This window comes from Panthera pardus, unplaced genomic scaffold, assembly GCF_024362965.1.
Source record: "Panthera pardus isolate Hobbes unplaced genomic scaffold, ASM2436296v1 HiC_scaffold_18, whole genome shotgun sequence".
NCBI lineage: Eukaryota > Metazoa > Chordata > Mammalia > Carnivora > Felidae > Panthera > Panthera pardus.
The window spans coordinates 32132727-32146009 of NW_026526743.1; the positions used below are offsets into that span (position 1 = coordinate 32132727).

The 13283-nt window shown below is 48.8% G+C and overlaps 1 long non-coding RNA gene across 1 annotated transcript; it reads right to left on the reverse strand.

Annotated features, from left to right (window-relative positions):
* Window positions 1-11167: 11167 nt before the first annotated feature.
* LOC109270914 (uncharacterized) lies at window positions 11168-13047 on the reverse strand. The gene is made up of 2 exons (XR_008423373.1): window positions 12826-13047; window positions 11168-11646 (listed from the first exon to the last, which is right to left on the reverse strand). It is a non-coding gene; the product is annotated as an uncharacterized LOC109270914 (long non-coding RNA).
* Between the last annotated feature and the right edge of the window lie 236 nt (window positions 13048-13283).

Genomic DNA, 13283 nt, shown 5'->3' on the forward strand with positions numbered 1-13283 from the left:
AGGCTCGATCTCAGGAACCATGAGATCATGACCTGAGTCGAAATCAAGAGTCGGATGCCAAACCAACTGAGCCACCCGGGCCCCTGCAACGACCTTCTTGATTTTGCCTCACCTGAGGACTACTTATAGGAGCATTTACCTAGTATTGTTCTTAAAATCGATTCGTTTATTTTATATTTATTTTCTTTTTAAAGCATATATTCAATCCCTATCCTCTAGATGAAAAAAACGTGTTCACTGCCTCTAAATCAAATATAAACATTTAAAAAAAAAAGCAGAGCGAGCAGAAAATTTAGTATCATTAACTCTAGGCGGTCGCCATTGCCTGCGAAGTCCCTGAGCCTGAGTCCTTCCCGCTCTTTGGTAAAAATGATGACGGAGAAGTGTTTAAAAGGTGTTAAGGACGCCTTACTAGCAAACTGAGACCTCCAGGTTGCTACAACCAGAAGGATCTTGAGAGGACTGTTCAGGTAGTAACTTTCTCACCGTGCAAATCTGTGTCATTTAATACCCCACCCAAAAGGCAATTAGCATCCCAACCTTTGGAGAGAACACCGCTCCACAGCAACCAGTAGCAACTTGCTACTGACTCAGTTTACAGCCTCGAATTCTGTTCTTTGAGATGCAGCTAGAAGACACGAGAAGGTACGAGATGCTCCTCGAAGATCCTAGAAGACGACACGAGCTTGAGGAAGCATAATACCCGCCCACACAGTTGCATGAAATAATTAGCCTGCTCTCAACGCCAACAGCAGCATCCCTGACAGCCATAACAAAGACACCTGCTTTTCGCTTCCAAGAGACATTGGTCTTTCTCTGCTAATACCCTTCGCAACGCAACCTGGACAAACAGGAACAAGTGGGTAGGTCAAGTGTCCATGTCAACACGCACGTGTGCATAGGTGTGTGTTCCTGTGAAGTTAAACGTTACCAAAGCAAACAGTCCGAGGCATGCACACGGTTGCCACTCGTTATTGGCCGGTGTGAAGGACACAGAGACATCCGCGTGCTTCTCTTCAACAGTCTGATGGCCAGGAACTGTTCTTTCCACGGTCCCGCCGTCAGCCATACATACATTCCTAGGCGGGGTCCCAACTGGGTTGAACACACTGGTTTCAAGCATGTCCGAGGGCTTTCTTTTGTTACATTCACCCAACCCTGTTGCTCCTGCTGTGTTTTATTAGGCAAATATAAAATTAACAACACGGCAATAATTATTTCCTAAACTGGTTCCAACACAAATTTCCAATTTGAGGTCAGATGTATTGCCTAATAAAATTTTTACAGCTGCAGTCAAATTGTGGTAGTTAATTCCTGGAAAATACAATTCTTGATTCGCCAGAATTAGTTTTTAAGTCTTGATTCATCCTATAAAGACGAATGTGTGTTACTGCAATTTATACAAAACGTTCCAACAGTGATATCCAATATAATAGCTTGCATAATTTCAGCTAATTCTGTTAGAGGTATTTGACCTACTGATGATTTCACTGAACCATACATCACGGCTTTAAGATCACTGGGTCTGATCTTTCTAAGTTGCCCTTTCTCAAACTGTGTTAAGTATTGCTTAATGTTATGCAGCTAAACACGGAGTCGTGTCAAAAAGGAAAAGAATAATTAGAATACCCATGAAGGAGGATTCTATTTATACTCCTGCTGCTACAAGTGATTTGTTACTTTGAGACCTGTGCCTTCATCACCCACTTTGAGCCACTGTTCTGAACTGGAAAATTCACCCACGTGTACTTGCAGAATTCAAACCATTTCATTTCCTCAGCTTCCCCAGGACCTGGAAATTACGAAGTTAATTAAAAATTTTCAGTAGGAAGTTCAGGAAGACTATCGATGGCAAACTCAGCACCTACTACGTGCCAGACCCTGTTCTCAGTGTTTTACTCAACTTTTTAATCCTAACAATTCCGAGAAACATGAGGCTTTATGATGCTACCCATTCTACAGATGAGAAAACAGAGGCACAGCGATAGTAATACGTCAGATGCAACCAAATTGCAAGACAAATAGAAGACGTGGGATTCAAGCCCAGGAAATCTGGCTCTAGGGCCCCTGTTTTTGACCACTTGGCGATATTGCGTAAGATAAAGAATCATACCTTAAACAAGCAAATGATCAATATTCCCCACAGATGGTAAGTCCCTCTTCTTCTCTTTTTAGCTACGTAATGACAGCAGCAGAAGAGGATAGTCACGCGTCTTCTTTTATGACGCGTCTCATCTACACGTTGTTTTCTAAGCGTCTAAGACCGGCCACGGCATCAACAAAAATCGGGAAAATTCTACAGACTTCTGGAAGTGGCCATCTTCTGCAAAACAAATGCAGACCGACTTCTGGCAAGAACCAAGCAAGTTCAGTCATGCTTTCTTTGGCCTCTAGAAATAATTTGTTCCTTGGCACCTGGCTGCAGAGTGGCGGAAAAAGAAAAACTTTTGTACCCTGACAGGCCTGAGTTAATTCCTGTTGGGCCACTCCCCGGCTATGTGGCCTGAAGCAAAGCACTTAATGGGTCTGTGCCTTCATTTTCTTCGTTTGTAAATGGCGTGTATCTGTCTCTTCCCGCCCCACCCAGATTTCTGGGTCTGTTAGGGTTCGTGAGTTGCAAGCAACAGTGACGAGCACCCCGGTGCTGGCTAACCTAAGCAGAAAAAATTTATTGGAGAGACAAAGAATGTAGAAGGCAAAGACTCAGCTGGGGAAGGAACGAGAAGGAGCTTCTCAGAATTACAGCCACAACTAAAGAGATAAAGCATGCCAAGTTCATGGTACGTTGAAAGCACTCAATGAAGTTGCATTCTTTCCCCTTCTGTCCCGGGCTTCTTTTCACCAAATTCTCCATCCGTTTCGACACATACGGTGCGTCTATGCTGCGCAAAGCACAGTGATCAGTGTAAAGAATGTGAAAAGGAGTAACTCAGCCCCTGCCAAAAAGTCAGCCATGCCCTCACCCAGAGTATTATTTTATGTTGTTGAGAAATACCCAAATGAATCATTCATCTCCGAAATAAATGGCTAATGTCAAAACATTTACTAATGCAGACAAAGCTGACTGAAATAAATGGTTGAATAACCCATTGTTTGGAAATCTACAAGAGTAATATATATTACAATCAGATAAATCAAAATTACAAAGGATTTTCTGCTGCTTTTCAAAATGCTTGCCAGAAGTTGGTCAAATGACAGCAAGAAGGATAATCAGTTTAACAAGTGGTTGCCAGTTACCTCCAGGGAATGAACGGGGAGGTGGGGAGGGGGCTCTGAGGCACAGGAAGGAGTGGGGGACAGAGAAGAAGACCACTTTTCATCTATGATCTCCTGGAGAGTCTGACTTTTTCAGCAAAATGTATTTATTTTAGAGCAATGAAATAACGAGTTTATAAAAAAGATACTTATCAGGCCACTTTGGGTTGATTAAACACACACACACAGACAGCGTGAGCCAGCCTAGGCAGAAAGGGGGGATTTAGTGGCTCAGGACTGTAGGTGAGGGAGGGAGGGAGAGTGGTACCAGAAGGTCTCTATCTGGCTCCACCATAGCTTCTCGTCTCTGCATCTCTTCCTGTGGCCGTGGCCATGAAGTTCGTGCTTCCGTTAATGGTGGTTCCTGGCCTCCCGTCTTCACAGCTTTGTGTCTGGACATTAACAGGTTTCGTCTCTAGTTCCTGGTGGAAAATCCTGAGGGGAGCGCCCAGCTGGACTGGCTACAGGCTCCCAGCCACCCTTGGCCTGGAGTTGAAAGAGTGTAATTGGCTCAGCTTGGGCGAGGCGCTGACTCATTGACCAACCAGCGAGGCAGAGAGGAGGTCGTTTTCAACTGCTTTACAAAGAGGGAGGATGGAGTGAGGCCGGGTGATGTCAGTCTTGTCACCAGAGGTGTGTGGTCCTCTCAATGTGTCCGCCCCTGAAGTCTCTTAACCTCCCAGCTCAAAGAAGACCTTAGAAACCAGATCCCCAATTTTGGACGAGTCTTATGAAAAAGAACTTGAGGTGTCTGAGTCTTTCGTACTAAGTCACAAAGTAAACAGTGCGTTTTCCAATTCTTGCTTCCCTTCTAAGCTGAATCCCATCAGATGAAGAACAGGACTGTAAGCCCCTTGATTTCTTCTCATCTTTGGATCCTCGGGGCTACGCATTCACCCCACAAATATTTATTGAGCACCTACTATGGGCTGGGTACTATGGGCATACGGCCATAGGCAAAATGCACCCACTGGAACATGTGTTGTAGCGGAGGAGACAGGCAATGAACCCACACGCGCGCGCACACACACACACACACACACACACTCTTACACAGATCTTTGACAGTTTCGGGTTATGATGGGGGCTAAGAAGAAGCTGAAAGCCAGGTAAGAGGGGAGAGTATCAGGTGTCGGGGGGGGGGAGGGTTGGCTTATAAAGTGTGGTCAAGGACAACCTCTTTCAGGAACTGATCATCGAATGGGAGAGGCAAGTGGATGAAGGAGAGTTTTCTGGGCAGATTGGGCAGCATTTGAGAAGGCCGAAGGTGAAAATGCAGTTGACCTGTTCTACGAGCAGCAGGGAGGGCATCCTGGTCGGGGTGGGGAGGGGGCGGGGGCAGAAGGGGAAAGGGGGCGGTGGAGGGAAATGAAGAGGGAAAGGCCCTAGGCCCTGGTCCCAGGCAGCCTTGCCAACCGGGAGATGCTGAATGTTGTGATAAGCAGCTGTGGAGTGTTTTAAGTAGGGCAGTGACAGGATCTGATTCATGCGTTTACAGTGCCTGGCCAGTGGTAAGCTCTCGATAAATATTAGTTAACAATTACAAAAATACTCAGACGCCTCCAGAAATGTAATAGTCTCCTTGGCAGGAGGGAGACGGTGCTCCTGGCTACGAATGAAAACAGACTGACATTTGTCCAGGGCTGTATGGTTTACAGAGCTCTTTCGCCCCGATGATCTCATGTGACCTCTCATCTGGACACAGATCTACGACCACAGACACCAAGGCAAGGCCCGCGCGCGCGTGGCACAGACCGGCCTGCCGCGTTTCACACAGGTGTCTCCAACAGCTGGCGGCCACCAGCAGGTCCTTAGAGCCCCACGCCCCCTCCCCCCAGCATGCTCTGCCACACCCAAGCAGGGAGATTCTCACACTCATCTTCCAGGAACCCTCCTGAAGGCTTAGCTTTGCAAACCAGGGGCCCAAGAGACCAGAGCAAGAGGAGATTATGTATGCTCTGGGAGATTTCTTGTTTTCCTTTTTTCTTTCTTTCTTTCTTTCTTTCTTTCTTTCTTTCTTTCTTTCTTTCCTTCTCCCCCTCCCTTCTACTCAAACATGAGGGTTTCTTTGGTGGCTAAAAAAAGAAAAATGATTTAGCTTGCCCCTCAGGCCTGGGATTAAGGCCATTAGAAACCACGGCGGTGGGGAGTCCCTAGAGAAGCCCCTGATTTAAAGAGCTGGTGTCACGGCCCTCAGTTACATCATGGGGCCACTCTTTGGAGCCAGGCTGGATAGTCGCCACCCCCAGACTCACGGTGCCTCATGCCAGGGCCTCGGAAATCACAATGTCCACTGGGCGTCTCGGCCTCCGTGAAAGGATCTTTCCTGTGCTGTTCCCCCTCAATCCGTACGGGAAAGGTGGACCCTTACCCTTTCTTCTGGGGAGCCCTGGAACGCAGGGAGGGAGGGCGAAGGGAGGGAGGGAGACATCTGGAGGGGATCGGTCCCCCAGGCGCCTCCCATAATCCCAGGTCGGTCAGGGTGCTGGCTCCAATCAGTGCCCTCACTCACAGTCTTTGTGACCTTGGGCAGCGGGCAGAATGGCTGCCCAGCCAGGTATTGGCAAATCTGAACCCGGAAGGGCTCCCGGTTCAAAGGCAGTGATAAAAGATGAAGGCGTGTCAAGCTCAAGCCCCTTAAGATGCGGCCCAGTGATGGGAGCCTCAGAGCCCCGGAGGTGGCTCTTTCTGGGGGCCCCCTGGCGTGGGCGGCTGGCCTTTCCCATCGAAATGCCATTTCTGCCCTGGCACACACAGTGCTTAAAACGTCCTTAAGTCTCGGTGTATTTTTGAACGTGTCTTCGTGCCGCTTTCCAGCTACTCCTTCCGAGAGTCTCGGAAGATAGGGCCTTCAGGATTTGTGGAACGAACGCAATTGTTAACTGGCGGCCACAAGCAGCAGCAGCAAGAGGCATGCGCGCGTTCTGCGTTCAAAACTACAGTCATAAGGAAAGAAAGCAAACCTACATGTTCTGTTGTCAATCACGTTTATTAAATTAAAAAAAAAAAAGAAAAAAAAGTCCTCTCCCAGGCAGTAGGAAAAGTTGGGGCGGGGTAGGGGTGGGGGGAGAAGTGAATGCATTGTATGTTGGAGAGCTAAGCTAACAATGTCATTAACAGACGCAATTATGCATTCTGATGCAAAGTGCTTCAAGCTGCCAGTCTGGGGTGGGGGGGACTTACAGTGGGGCTCCCAGACCACAGGCTGCAAAATCTCTAACAACTTTATTCATCTCCCCTGGCCTGCAGTTCAATCCCGCTTCCTTTGAGTATCTCCTGCAAATAAAAGGCCCCATTCTTTGGCTTCCCCGGGCTTTATTCGGAGTGAAAACATCACTTTGTGCCCACGTTGTGTTAAAATAACAGATTTGTGTTCGTTCCTGTAGGTTTCGGGTGAGGGGACGAGGCCAGCGATCCTCACTGCGGATGGTGAGGCGCCTTTTTGGGGAGGAGGCTGGAGAGAAAGGGTCTCCAACAGGGAACCTTTGTTCTGAAATGCAAATGAGCCTCTGCGACCCGGCGCAGACAATGCCAGCCTGGTCCCAGCCACGAACCCCATCCGTCCGCGGCTATTTTGTTAACCTGATGTTTCGTACATTCTTTCTCTCACACCGAACACTTGATGTTGACAGCTGTGAATTTTAAACAACCATTCTGTGTATGCTTTTCGAATTTTGTGTATTCAGATGGCTCCTCCATATTGGGGTGGGGGGGGGGAGGTGCCCTTCGGAAGCCAAGTGTCTGAGGTTCCTTCCTTCGTCTAGAGATCTCATGCTTTTCCTAAAGTCGGGGCCACTCGGAGTGGGAAACGTGGCAGAAAATAGAGCTCGCTCATCGGCGGCATTGGAGATGACCAGGGAGTACAGAAGCACTTGTGATGACAAGCCACAGTGGCCCGGAGGCAGGACTCTGGAGTGACGAGCCACTCAGGCGTACTCTGGTGGCCCCTAGGAGCTGGGTCCTCCTTCACGTCTGCCCTTGCTTGTCTGTAAAATGGGCCACAGCCACCTTCACAAAGGGCCGAAAATAAAGACCTCCTGTATCCAGGCCATCAAGCCGATTTTATTTCTTCTTTCCAATTATATGTCCAATTACATTGTCCTGGCAGCCACTTTTTCTTCCTAGAGTGCAAAGGCATGGGCGTTAAGTTTTTAAGCGGAAGGAAAACAGAAAGAGCTCTCAGACTGGCGGCTTGGATTTAGAAGACACTAGATTGGCTGCGTGAGTTTTTAATTTGGGTGTTTGTTTATTTCTTCCTCTGCCTCTTTGGTAGGACACGGTTCACAACGAAACACACACGTGCTGGCAACAACTCTGACCAAGAAAAAAGAAGGTTGCAAATGGGGCAATTATAAGGCCCATTGTATTTGCTAACGCTGAACTTCCAGATCTCAGACTCAGAGCCTCCCGGCAGCAAGAGTGAAAGGGGAATGATGGCCAACGACACCGCCTCACTTCCCTGGAACACGCAGTTCTCCAGAGGGGAGAAACATTTTCCAGATGCTTCATCTGAAAATAAGCTTTATGCTCAGGGCCCTTCGAAAGGGGGCAACGAGAACCGAGAAGTTCAAGGTTCACACGAGAGCAAGCACAGTTGCAAAATTCCCAGAGCCAGAGTAAAAAAGTGGGGCCGGCGGGTGCCTGCCTAGTGCCCGCTCGGGTAGTTCGGTGGCGAGTTTGCAGAACCTCGTCGTGAGAAGAATTCAAGGCCGCACGGAGGCTGGACAAAGAAGGCAGATGATTGACCGGGCATGCTATGTCGCTCCTTACCGTGGGCTAAATAAACAGCACAAATGAGCCGCTTTCTGGTGTCGCGTGGTCCAAAGACAGAGCTCTGGGGCTAGACAGGGTATGGCTAGCATTCTCCTTAGATGTCCCTGAATGACCTTGTTCGCCATTGGGTCTTCCAGAAGAACTGGAAGGCTGGGTGGCATTTCTATCGATGCTTGAAGTCAGAGGAAGCGGGTGGCAGGTTGAACTAAGAGGCCTACGCTGCAGAAGCCTGCCCAGTAATCACATCTCGATTCAGAGCCATACTGCCCTCCACGTGGGCCTGAGCCACGTTTTTTTTTTTTTTTTTTTTTTTTTAATGGTAAAATATTTATTTCTGCAAGACTTTTGAGGGGCTTCCACTTTCTTTTACTTTTCCGTATTGGTTAAACTTACTATATAGCACATATTACTTTGATGATCAAAATTTGGCAGCTAGATCATTTTTTTTTAAGTTTATTTATTTTTGGGAGAGAGAGAGAGACAGAGCAGGTGAGCAGGGGAGGGGCAGAGAGAGAGAGAGGGAGACAGCGAATCCCTAGCAGGCTCCAACGGTCAGCACAGAGCCCGACGTGGGGCTCGAACCCACGAAAGGCGAGATCATGGCCTGAGCTGAAACCACGAGTTAGATGCTTAACCGGCTGAGCCACCCAGGCGCCCTAGATCATTTTAAATTAGTCATTTTTCTTTCTTCCTTTCCTGGTTTTCTTTCTTTTTTTTTTTTTTTTTTTTTTTTTGGCTTTGAGTCATATCAACGTTCTCTAAGGGCTAGTCTCCCAGTGCCCTAAGACACAGAACTGATGAAGAACCTTATCTAACTCAATTCCAAATATCTGGAACTGTTTCACTCAGGCCACCCTTGGAGAGGAACCGAAGATAAGAAACCAGTTTGGAGAATCTGTGAGGTCTGCCGAAGACCCATGGTTCTGAGACAGTCACCTGCACACGTCCGTGGCCCAGGAACCCCACAGCCACAGGCCAATGGCCAATGTGGGGTCCTGGAGGCCATGATCAAGGAAAAAAAAAAAAAACATTCACTAAATATCAAGGCAGGAAACACAAGGAGGAAACACCTAAAGAACAATTTTGGAAAACCGTTCAAAACTGGAAGGGGTTGCTGTGCAAGATGTCAATTCTGGAGAGCGCGGCCGGATCCGTCGACACCGCCTTCCACCGACTAAGGATGTGTGCACACCGATGCCCACTCCTCTCTTACTTCTGAGATTCTCCTTCTCCGAAAGCCTCTGGCCACGTTTGCAGAAGACTCTGCAGCAGGGGTGAATTTCCAAAGCAGTTTTTTTCTGGTTAGCCTTCAATTAACCAGAAAATCAAATTAATTGTGCATGAAGTTCTATTTCCAGGACACAGGCTGACCCGTGGAATATGCAAATCTGGGTAAAAATAAGTCATGTTCAAGTGGGGGCTCTCTTGTGTTTGTTTTAGAGCGGGGAAGAATGGAAAAACAAGACAGTGAGGGCCCAGGGCCAAAGAAAATGCTATATTTAGACGTGAAGGGCTTTGTTTGGCCCCGATACCGGTGTAGACACAGCCAGTCAGGAACAAGGGGGCCATTCAATCAATCCACCTGACATGCTACTGTCGCCGGCCTGCGCGTTCCACGGGCACCGAGCTCAGAACCATCCTGAAAGGGGCTGTCGGCTGGGAGGCGGTAACAGCTGGTCCGTGGCAATTAACCGGCAGTTTCTGTTGCTGAAGGAGATTATTTTGGATGGCGTAAAGAGATTCAAATAAAAATGTCAACGTGCCCATTATGGATGAAAGTTAGAAAAACTTAAGTGGCCCCGAATTAATCACTATGTGACAGCGAGGCACGTAAATGAGTACCGAAAATCCTCCGCAGATCTATTTTCCTGCCTTTTTGGTAATCGTAAAGCAGCTTGCTGGGGGGTGTGGGGAGGGCATTTCTCGGCTACAACCTTAATTCATCTCGGAGTGAAGATTTAACGACAAAGTTACAAGCCCTTAAAGTAGCATTTATTGAGGGGCTAATGAGCGTCCCTAAGAACTCTGTGGAAAAAAGAAAAAAAATAGAGGCAGCCACCAAACATAAGAGGCCTTTGAAAATACCGAAGAGAGGGGAGTTCATTAGGCTTTTTTTTTTTTTTCTTCCCCTTTCTCAACAATGAAGATTTCTGCTGCCAAACCTTCAGGAGTAGGGTTGGTTTCCTTTCAAGTAATTGATGCGGATTTTGCTTCTGCACGGAGTCCAGACAAGCTCTCCAACGAGAAGCAGGAAATCACACCGTCAAAGGGAAACTGTGCATTCCTTCCTCCCTGGCTGGGTCGGCCCTCACAAACACTGGATTTATGCTGCCTTGCCAAACCGCCTCCGATTTCCATGCCCTCCCACGGCTAAGATAACGGATGCTGCCTTCGGCCTCTGCGAGCGGCACTTAGTTAAAACTCCAGCTACGCGGTAACAAAACCGGCTGCTGTCACCCCAAATCGAGCAAATGAGCTCCTGTCCTACAGCATAAAAGGTAAGAGAGTTATTGAATGTTCCCCGCGGGGAAGGCCCCATTCGCCCTTGCCCTCTCCTGGCACCCCCCCCCCACCCCCCGCACCTCCTGGAATCTTCTAGGCCCTCTCGCCTCCACTCCTCCTTCTGTCTCCGGGAGCACAGGAAGGAGTAGCTGGAGCCAGTCTGTTCTAAACAGATCAAGTTTTCTTAAGTCAGGGCTTTTCTTCTTTTTTTCAGTCAAAGTAGAAGTGGGAAGGAATGCTGTGAAGAAAATAGAAACTGGCAAAGCGCTTTAACTTCAAATATCTTCTGGTCAGTGCTGATGCACAGAACTATTGCTGTTCCCGGCAAGTAAATACAACTGAACAGTTCTGGGAAGTCGGGAAGAAACGGGGTGGGGGGGGGTGGGGAAGGGAGAGACCGGCCGCAAACCCCCAAATGTGAAACAGGTATCGTGACTTTTGCTCGCTCAAGTCGAAGAGAATCATGTTTTTTTGGAGCTATTATCCCCGAGGAGTCTCGAAAATGATGTGCAACATGCAGTGAAACTGACACGCCGAAAACATGCGTATTTAGGAAGTATTCCCGGCGTGGTTTGTACGTAGCCAAAACATTCTGTTTCTCTCAAGGGTAGAAAAGAAAGTCTGCGCTCCAACTGCCTCCATTTGGAGAACACATTTATTAAAATGCCATTTGCCGTGGCTGTGTTAATGCGCGATCCGGGAGACGTTTCCTATTTGTACGCTACACCCCTGCTTGCGAAGGTCTACACCCTGTGGCACAACACCGGCGCTTGAGGAGGCCAGATGGCTAATTCTGAAAGAACTGTCTGCTTGATATCACCCAGGAAAGACTCAGACTAATTCACCCCTCATTGGGGCATATGTCTGTAGGTCGGAGAACATCTCTTTAAACACAGTCACATCCTGAAGGCTGCGCGTCGTCCTTGTTTCTTCCGAAGTTGACAAAATTCGATTGGCCTCGTTTAAATGGATTTTTTTTTCAGTAGCATATGAGCAGTCCTCAGTTCCAAAAGGGAAGCTCGACTGGGGACTGCCGGCTAAGGTCACAAGGGAGAAAACACTCTTGCCGTCTGTCTTCGGGGCAACCGCGGCTAAGGCGGACGGTGTCTGGGGTCCCTAGTAAGGAGAATATTCATGGTGATTATATACAATCCGTTAGGATCGTAGCAGCTTTCACTTGTGTGCCACACTGTAGAGTAACATTTGGCATCCACTTTTTCAGTGAAACCAAACAACACGATTTCAAGACGGCTAATAGGCACTGATCTACACTGACGACACTCCAAGAGCTCAGAGAGGTGAATGAACGCGCCAAGTTCACACGACTGGTCTATGGAAGAGGCAGGACTCAAACCGGAAGGGACCTGCACGCAAAGCTTTGTTCTTAAAAACGGTGCTGGTCGGGGCGCCTGGGTGGCGCAGTCGGTTGAGCGTCCGACTTCAGCCAGGTCACGATCTCGCGGTCCGTGAGTTCGAGCCCCGCGTCGGGCTCTGGGCTGATGGCTCGGAGCCTGGAGCCTGTTTCCGATTCTGTGTCTCCCTCTCTCTCTGCCCCTCCCCGTTCATGCTCTGTCTCTCTCTGTCCCAAAAATAAAAAAAAAAAAAAAAAAAAAAAAACGTTGAAAAAAAAAAACAAAACGGTGCTGGTCTGCGCCTTGCTCGGCTACCTGCATTCACACTTGGCTGACTTTGCGGTGACCCTTTCTTCTGTCCACTCGGGCCCGCCCAACACATAACCCTGTGCTCCAGAAGGGAGGCAGTGTACCCCTGGTCATTAAGAGTTGACGGGCTGGGGTCAGAATGCCTGGGTTTGAAACCTGGCTCTGTCATTTACCTACGGGGCGACCCTGGGCATGCTTCCCGGCCTGTGAATGGGAATATGGGAGATTTCCACCTAATACGGTTGCTGTAAAAATAAAATGGGCGACAATATTTCAGTGTAGGATCGTTTTGGGTCCCTAGTGCCACCACGCAGTTAATGTGAGGGAGGGAAGGCAGGCAGGGAAAGAGGGAGTGGGAGGAAAAGAAGAAAAAAGAAACGAGAAGAAAGGAGGAAAGGACAGAGGAGAGGAGAGAGAAGGAAGAGAAAAGAAAAGAAAGGGAGGAAAAGGGAGACAGGTTGGAAGACAGAAAAGAAAGAACAGGGGAAAGAGAGCTAGGAAGGAAAGAGGAAAGGAAAAGAAAGCGAGGTGAGGCCGAAAGGAAAGAAAGAAGGAAAGAGAAAAAGGGAGGGAGAGAGAGAGAGAGAAAGGGAAAAGAAAAGAACGTCAAAGGAAGGGGACGTGTTTTACTCACTGGGTCACCACGGAAGGAGGGCCATTACCCACAGGCCATGGTGGAGCGAAGGAACGAGCATCTCAAGGCCTCAGACAAGCCTAGTGGGCAGCCTCTCCCACTGTTCACCGACTCAACACCCATACCGGTAACCCTCTTCCTGCACAGCCTCGTCCCCCGCAAGCTCCGGAGGCGGTGCCAACGGCTTCCCAGCCTCGCCGTCCTGCGGGGTGAAACCGTCCTGGCCCAGCCTACCACCCCCAAGCCAATCACCAAGACCCAAGGCACACCGCCTGCCGATCGGCTTTCTGGCCTCACGCGCTTCACCCTTGCTCAAGAACCGAGTCCCACGGACTGCAAGGTAGAAGAGGGAACGATTCCGTGGAGGGACTTGGGGTGCAGTTGCCCAGAGCAGAACGCACGTGGCAGCGGCAGGTTGCTGTCTACCGTGGGCGAAACTTGCCTGCTGAGAGCGTACC